This window comes from Narcine bancroftii, chromosome 1, assembly GCF_036971445.1.
Source record: "Narcine bancroftii isolate sNarBan1 chromosome 1, sNarBan1.hap1, whole genome shotgun sequence".
Classification (NCBI taxonomy): domain Eukaryota; kingdom Metazoa; phylum Chordata; class Chondrichthyes; order Torpediniformes; family Narcinidae; genus Narcine; species Narcine bancroftii.
The window spans coordinates 281,509,760-281,518,864 of record NC_091469.1 but is presented as its reverse complement, the minus strand read 5'-3'; positions in this window follow the sequence as shown (position 1 = coordinate 281,518,864).

Here is a 9,105-nt window from a genome sequence, read left to right as displayed (position 1 = left end):
AAACACCTTACTTCAGTGTGAAGTAAAGAGAAACTGCTTCAAAAGGTTTATGGAACTGTTTGATCTCCTCAGCGAGTTTTTGAAGAACAAACCTGAAATGAAGCTCTTGCTAACACCAGATGGCAAAGCTTATGTGAGTTACTTGAATGACATTTTTGAGAAACTAAGTACATTGAACAAGCAACTTCAAGAAGCAAATATGACGCTTGTTGATGCAAAAACAAAGATATTTGGATTCATGACACTTCTGGAATTATGCCAAACGAATATTTCTTTTTTTTTCGAACAATAATCATGGCTTTTATTAGTAGAAACTCATGGTACAATGATGAAAGACAATTGGTGCATACACAGTTACCAGAGGGAAGTAATTTTGAATATGTGATTACAGATACAAGGGGAGTGTCCTTAACAGTAGAGATAATGCACAGCCAATGTTAGTACAGCAAGGCTCGCCAGAGTGGGGGGGAGACAGGCAGCTTGCCAGACATTCACCACAATGTCCAAATTAAAATAACATTTTTTTTAAAAATCACGTTTTTCACCCCAAAACTGTCTTTCCCCTTGTATCTTGGTTTTCAAGAGGAATACCCAATTCCATCCAGAATATATTCTTTTTTTTTAAATTTTTTATTTTTCATACCATAAACCACATTGACCAAGATACATACATTTTCCTTTTCAAATATATACAGTGTCGTTTTTTTCCCCCCTCCCCCCGCTCTTCCCATCCCACCCTCCCTACCTCCCCTCCCATTCATTTAAAGTACAGAATCTAAGATACATTAAACCAGTCAAACAATCTTGTCACTCAATAAAAATAAACAAGAAATTCCACTGAGTCAATTCTTTTCATTTCCTTCTCCTTCCATTATTTTAGGTGGTAAATGTCCCCGGTAGGTTTTCTCAATATTATTTCTTAAATTATATGTTATTTTTTCCAATGGAATACATTTATTCATTTCTATATACCATTGTTGTATTCTCAAAATCTTCTAATTTCCAGGCTGACATAATACATTTTTTTGCTACGGCTAGAGCTATCATAACAAATCTTTTTTGTGCACCATCCAAATCAAGTCCAAATTCTTGGTTTTTAATGTTACTTAGGAGGAAGATCTCTGGGGTTTTTTTGGTATATTGCTTTCTGTAATTTTATTTAATATCTGGTTTAGATCTTCCCAAAATTTTTTCACTTTCTCACATGTCCAGATTGCATGAATTGTTGTTCCCATTTCTTTTTTACAACGAAAATATCTGTCAGATACTGTTGGGTCCCATTTATTTAACTTTTGAGGTGTAATGTATAGCCTGTGTATCCAGTTATATTGTATCATACGTAACCTCGTGTTTATTGTATTTCTCATAGTTCCAGAGCATAACTTCTCCCATGTTTCCTTCTTTACCTTTATGTTTAAATCTTGTTCCCATTTTTGTTTAGTTTTACCATTTGTTTCCTCATTCTCCTTTTCTTGCAGTTTAATATACATATTTGTTATAAATGTTTTGATTATCATTGTATCTGTAATCACATATTCAAAATTACTTCCCTCTGGTAACCTCAGACTGCTTCCCAATTTGTCCTTCAAGTAGGATCTCAGTTGGTAGTATGCCAACACTGTATCTTGAGTTATATTATATTTATCCTTCATTTGTTCAAAGGATAGTAATTTATTTCCTGAAAAACAATTTTCTATTCTTTTGATCCCTTTTTTCTCCCATTCTCTAAAGGAAAGGTTATCTATTGTAAAAGGGATTAACTGATTTTGCGTCAGAATTAGTTTTGGTAATTGGTAATTTGTTTTATTCCTTTCTACATGAATCTTCTTCCAAATATTGAGCAGATGATGTAATACTGGAGAATTCCTACGTTGTACCAATTTTTCATCCCATTTATATAATATATGTTCAGGTATCTTCTCCCCTATTTTATCTAGTTCTAATCTAGTCCAATCTGGCTTTTCCCTTGTTTGATAAAAATCTGATAGGTATCTCAAGTGTGCGGCTCTATAATAATTTTTAAAGTTTGGCAGTTGTAAGCCTCCTTGGTTATACCATTCTGTTAATTTATCTAGTGCTATCCTCGGTTTCTCCCCTTTCCATAAAAATTTCCTTATTATTTTCTTTAACTCCTTGAAGAATTTCTCTGTCAAGTGTATTGGCAATGCCTGAAATAGGTATTGTATCCTTGGGAAAATGTTCATTTTAATACCGTTTATCCTACCTATTAGTGTTAGTGGTAAGTCTTTCCAATGCTCTAAGTCATCCTGTAATTTTTTCATTAGTGGATGATAATTGAGTTTATATAGATGGCCGAGGTTTTTATTTATTCGTATACCTAGGTATCTTATTGCTTGTATTTGCCATCTGAATGGTGATTCTTTCTTAAATTTTGAGAAATCCGCATTATTCATTGGAATTGCTTCACTTTTATTTGCGTTAATCTTGTAACCCAACACTTCTCCATATTCCTTCAATTTCTTATGTAATTCTTTTATTGATAATTCTGGTTCTGTTAAGTATACTATAACGTCATCTGCAAATAAACTGATTTTATATTCCTTGTCTTTTATTTTTATCCCTTTTATTTTCTGTTCTTATCAATTCTGCTAATGGTTCTATAGCTAACGCGAACAATAAGGGTGATAGTGGGCATCCCTGCCTTGTTGATCTGCTTAAGTTAAATTGCTTTGATATATATCCATTTACTGTCACTTTCGCCAATGGCCCCTTATATAATGCTTTAATCCAATTAATATACTCTGGTAAACTGAATTTTTGTAATACTTTGAATAAATAATTCCATTCTACTCTGTCAAAGGCCTTCTCTGCGTCTAAAGCAACCACTACTGTTGGCGCTTCACTCCCTTCTACTGCATGAATTAAGTTAATAAATTTACAAATATTGTCTGTTGTTCGTCTTTTTTTAATAAATCCAGTTTGGTCTAGATTTACTATTTTAGGTACATAGTCGGCTAATCTGTTTGCTAATAGTTTAGCTATTATCTTATAATCTGTGTTAAGTATAGATATTGGTCTATATGACGCTGGTGCGAGTGGATCTTTCCCTGTCTTTGGTATAACTGTAATTATTGCTGTTTTGCATGAATCTGGTAAGCTTTGTGTTTTGTCAATCTGGTTGATTACTTCCAGGAGGGGAGGAATTAATAAATCTTTAAATGTTTTATAGAATTCTATTGGGAATCCATCCTCTCCTGGTGTTTTATTATTTGGTAGTTTTTTTTATTATCTCTTGTATTTCTACTATTTCAAATGGTTCTGTTAATTTATTTTGTTCCTCTATTTGTAATTTTGGTAGTTCAATTTTAGTTAAAAATTCATCTATTTTGTCTTCTTTCCCTTCGTTTTCAGTTTGGTATAATTGTTCATAGAATTCTCTGAAGTTTTCATTAATCTCCGTTGGATTATATGTGATTTGTTTGTCTTTCTTCCTTGATGCCAATACCATTCTCTTAGTTTGTTCTGTCTTAAGCTGCCATGCTAGAATTTTGTGCATTTTTTCTCCTAGTTCATAATATTTCTGTTTTGTCTTCATTATGTTCTTCTCCACCTTAAATGTTTGTAGTGTTTCATGTTTTATTTTTTTATCTGCCAATTCTCTTCTTTTAGTTGTGTCTTCCTTCATTGCTAATTCTTTTTCTATTTTTACTATTTCCCTTTCCAACTGCTCTGTTTCCTGATTGTAGTCCTTCTTCATCTTGGTTACATAACTTATTATTTGCCCTCTGATGAACGCTTTCATTGCGTCCCATAGTATAAACTTATCTTTCACTGATTCCGTATTTATTTCAAAGTACATTTTAATTTGTCTTTCAATGAATTCTCTAAAATCCTGTCTTTTATGTAGCATGGAGTTTAATCTCCATCTATACATTTTTGGAGGGATGTCCTCTAACTCTATTGTCAATATCAAGGGTGAATGGTCCGATAATATTCTAGCTTTATATTCTGTTTTTCTTACTCTGTCTTGCATACGAGCTGATAACAGGAATAGGTCTATTCTTGAGTATATTTTATGTTTACCCGAATAATATGAATATTCCTTTTCCTTTGGGTGTTGTTTCCTCCATATATCCAAAAGTTGCATTTCTTGCATCGATTTAATTATAAATTTGGTTACTTTGTTCTTTCTGTTAATTTTTTTCCCAGTTTTATCCATGTTTGAATCCAAATTAAGGTTGAAATCCCCTCCTATTAATATGTTCCCTTGCGTGTCTGCTATCTTCAAAAAAATATCTTGCATAAATTTTTGATCTTCTTCGTTAGGTGAATATACATTGAGTAAATTCCAAAACTCCAAATATATCTGACATTTTATCATGACATATCTCCCTGCTAGATCTATTATTTCCTCTTCTATTTTAATTGGTACATTTTTACTGATTAATATAGCTACTCCTCTTGCTTTTGAATTATATGATGCTGCTGTTACATGTCCTACCCAATCTCTCTTTAATTTCTTATGCTCCATTTCAGTTAAATGTGTTTCTTGCACGAATGCTATATCAATTTTTTCTTTTTTCAGTAAATTTAGCAGTTTCTTCCTTTTGATTTGGTTATGTATTCCGTTAATATTTAAAGTCATATAGTTCAACGTAGCCATTTCATACTTTGTTTATCTTCCCTTTCCGTTTCCTCATCATCACCTTTCCTTCTTATCCATTTCTGCTTTCTTGTTTTTGAACACTTTATAAGACAACATTTCTAAAACATCAAACATTTCCCTTATTCTCCTATCTAAAATTTCTTTAACCCCATTCTCCCCTCCCCCTCCTGAGTTGCCCTTTATCCCTTGTCGGGCAACCACATCTCCCCTCTCCATTTGGATTTGAGAATTCACTCGCAAGCGTCAACTGATTTTGCAGTGACTGTAACTCCTCCCCACCCAGCCCCCCCCGGAAAAGATTTCAATTTTCATATATAACAAAGGTCACTCTTTTAATTCCCTCCTTACTTCCTCTGTTCCCTTTCATTCCCTTATTAATTCTTATCTATACTCTATATATTTTCCTCTAAATACAGATACACTCATGTACACACATATATATATAGTTCGTGGTCATTTTTACTCTCGTTACATGTCTTCATCTCTCTGCCTGTTTTGTAGTTGTTCTGCAAATTTTCGTGCTTCCTCCAGATCCGAGAATAGTCTGTTTTGCTGCCCTGGAATAATTATTTTAAGTACCGCTGGGTACTTTAACATAAATTTATATCCTTTTTTCCATAGGATCGTTTTTGCTGTATTAAACTCCTTTCTCTTCTTCAGGAGTTCAAAACTTATGTCTAGATAGAAAAAAAATTTTTGACCTTTGTATTCCAGTGGCTTTTTGTCTTCTCTTATTTTCTTCATTGCTTTCTCCAATATATTTTCTCTTGTTGTATATCTTAAGAATTTTACTAAAATGGATCTTGGTTTTTGCTGTGGCTGTGGTTTCAGGGCTAATGTTCTATGTGCCCTCTCTATTTCCATTTCTTCCTGTAATTCTGCTCTTCCTAAGACCCTGGGGATCCAATCTTTTATAAATTCTCTCATATTCTTGCCTTCTTCATCTTCCTTAAGGCCCACTATCTTTATATTATTTCTTCTATTATAGTTTTCCATTATATCTATCTTCTGAGCTAACAGCTCTTGTGCCTCTTTAACTTTTTTATTAGATTCTTCTAATTTCTCTTTTAAGTCCTCTACTTCCATTTCTACGATTGTTTCTCGTTCTTCCACATTGTCCATTCTTTTTCCTATATCTTGCATGACCATCTCTATTTTATTCATTTTTTCTTCTGCACTTTTAATTCTTCTTTTTATTTCATTAAATTTTTGTAATTGCCATTCTTTTACTGATTCCATATATTCTTTAAAAAAAAAATATATCCATTGTCTTGCCTTTCCTTTCTTCTTCCATTTCTCTATGTTCTTCTTCTTCTTCCTCTGGGTTGGTCATCTGTTGTTTCCTTGTTTCCTTTTTACTTTCTTCTTTCTTGTTCTCGTTGTTTTCTGTGTTCTCTTCCTGTTGCTGTGTTGCAGCTGTCATCCTCAGCTGTGGAGATCGACTCCTCAGCTATTCCCCCCTCCCGTCAGTGTGTTTTTTTTCATGCGCGGTTGCGCACTTTTACTCGGCTCCACGAGCCATTTTTGTAGACCCGAGCTCAGGACTTCCACTGACCTTAGGGAGCGGGCTTCTCTCTCTGCGGCAGGCCTCCTCGGACAGGTAAGGCCTTCACCTTCTTCCGACATTCTTTCTTCTTCTCTTCTTCCTGTTGCTTTCGACTTTTCTCTCTTCACTGCCATTTTCTTCCCACCTTTACTTTTACTTTGTTTTAATTTTTATTCTTGTAACTTTGTGTTTTGTGTATTTTTTTAAAACTTTTCCGGAGAGGGCTGGAGTTCCCTGACCGGCCACTACTCCATCACGTGACTCCTCCATCAAAGGAATATTTCTGCAAGAAATTTCAGTCAATTCTATTGGTTGAATAAGTGTGAGGTAACCAATGCTACTACAAACATCATTGCTGACCATTTGAAAATGTTGATTACCGACTTCAGTAATAGATTTTGTGATTTAAGGGCAATGGATTTTCCCTCTTGGTTAACTCAGCTATTGCTGTGGGTTTATCTGAAGTTTCAGTGCAATACCAAGAGGAGTTATCTGAGTTACAATATGATAAATCTATGAAAACTCTGTTCAAAATAAAAGGAGCCATGATGTGGTTGTCTAACGCAGTGGTTCTCAACCTTTTTTTTCCACTCACATACCACCTTAAGCAATCCCTTGCTTAAGGTGGTATGTGGGTGGAAAGAAAATGATTGAAAACCACTGTTTTAATCATACCTAATTGACTCATTATGTGCACGGTTTCATAACTTCAAAGGAAATGGGCCAATGACAATTTTTCTCAAGCAAAATATTTCTGTAACAATTAGGTCTAGAGCAGTGGTTCTCTACCTTCCCTTCCCACTCACATACCACCTTAAGCAATCCCTTACTAATCACAGAGCACCGATGGGATAGGGATTGCTTAAAGTGAAAAGAAAAAGGTTGAGAACCACTGGTCTAACGAGATTGAAAAGAAATACCCAAACTCGACTTCTTTAGCAAGGAAACTATTTAGTAGAATGTGGCTTAAGTGCAGTTAGTGATTTGCTACAAGCTAAGAGAAACTAACTGTAAATTACAAAATATGGAGATTTAAGGTTGAAACTAACAAAATTAGTACCTCGAATCAAAAAAATCTGCAGCCAGCATCAGGGGCAAGGCTCCTAATGAAGTGTTGACAGTTGTTGAATGTGTGTTTGAGATAGTTGACATATTGAGGTAGTAGTTGAATATGAAATATATGTTGCAGTTTATTCCCGACATTAATTGCACTGAAACATACTTGCAGTAAATGATTTAATTAAAACTTCTTCTGAATATATAACTTTTTTCTGCTCATGGTGGGGCGAACATTTTTTTGAAAAATTAAAGTGGGACCTAGGGCAAAAAAGGTTGAGAATCACTGCCCTAATTCTTGTTCTTCCTCATCTGGTATTACTTGCATGTTCATTCAAATTGCTTTAAAAATTAATATGTTTATGCTACCTCCTTTATTAACTAATTTGTGGATTTTTCAAACTGGAACTTTTTAATCATTCTTGACCCTTTTAGATTATGGAAACACTGTGAACTATATGATTCTGAGCTTTGCAACTCAACCTCAATGTCATAAAATCACATCTTCAACTTTTTGACGACTGTTTTGAAAGTACAATTTAAACAGGAAATCCAGATCTCTAATTTGGTTTTTACATTTTGAAAAATTGTTTCAGAAAGCAACTGTAAATGACCTGGACTTGATTAGCATGCCCATCCAAAATTAGCCTGATTAAAAAAAAAGAGATCTTAAAGTACAAGATCACTGAGAAGTAATTAGTATAAGTACTTTTATAGGATATAACATTTTATATCCTATAAAATTACTTTATAGTATAAGTAATTTTTCTAGCTATTCATACAGCTATCTCACTGGCTCTACACAAAGCCCTGGAACACCTGGACAGCAAAGATCCTCAATATCATCATCCCCTCAAATCTGCTCAGCAAACTCAAAGACCTGGGAGTTAACATCCCACTGTGTAATTGGATCATGGATTCCTCACCTCCAGACCACAATCAGTGGAGATTGGGAAGAACATCTCCTCGACAATCTCGATGTATTGGAGCACCACAGGGCTGTGTTCTTAGCCCCCTGCTCTATTCACTTTACACCTATGATTGTGTAGCTCCGTACGACAATAACACCATCTACAGATCTGTCAACAATACCACAGTAGTGGGTTGTATAAAGGAAGAGAATGAGTCAGCCTACAGGATGTAGATTAAAAATGGCTGAATGATGCACCAACAACAAACTTGCACTCAGTATCACCAAAACTAAAGAGCTGATTGTTGACTAGGAAAGGAAAGCCAGAGGTATACAATCCAGTGTCATTGGGGGATCAGAGGTGGAGAGGAAGAGCAAATTAAGTTCTTGGGAGTCACTATCTTGGTGGATCTTTCTTGGACATAACACATTAATGGCATCGTAAAGAAAGCACGTCAGCACCTTTATTTCTTAAAGAGTTTGCAGAAATTTGGTATGACACCAGAAACCCTGGCAAATTTCTACAGAGGTGTGGTGGAAATTGTGCTAACTGGCTGCATCATGGTCTGGAATGGGGGACACCAATATCCTTGAGCATAAAGCCCTCCAAAGGGTAGTGGACACAGCCCAGGACATCATAGGCAAAACCTCCCCACTATTGAGTACATCTACAGGAAACGCTGCCATTAGAGAGCAGCAGCAATCGTGAAAGGCCCACACTCCCCAGCACACACTCAGTTCTCACTGCTGCCATCAGGAAAGAGGTATAGGTGCCACAAGACTGCACTACCAGGTTCAGGAACAGCTGCTACCCCTCCACCACCAGACTCCTCATTTAAGGACTCTTACTTGTGCACTTTATTGATTTTCTTTTGTTCTCTCTGTATTGCAGTTTGTTTATATTTGTTATCTGTTTACAGTTCTTTTATTTGTTTATAGGTTTACGCTGTGTACAGATTTTTTTTA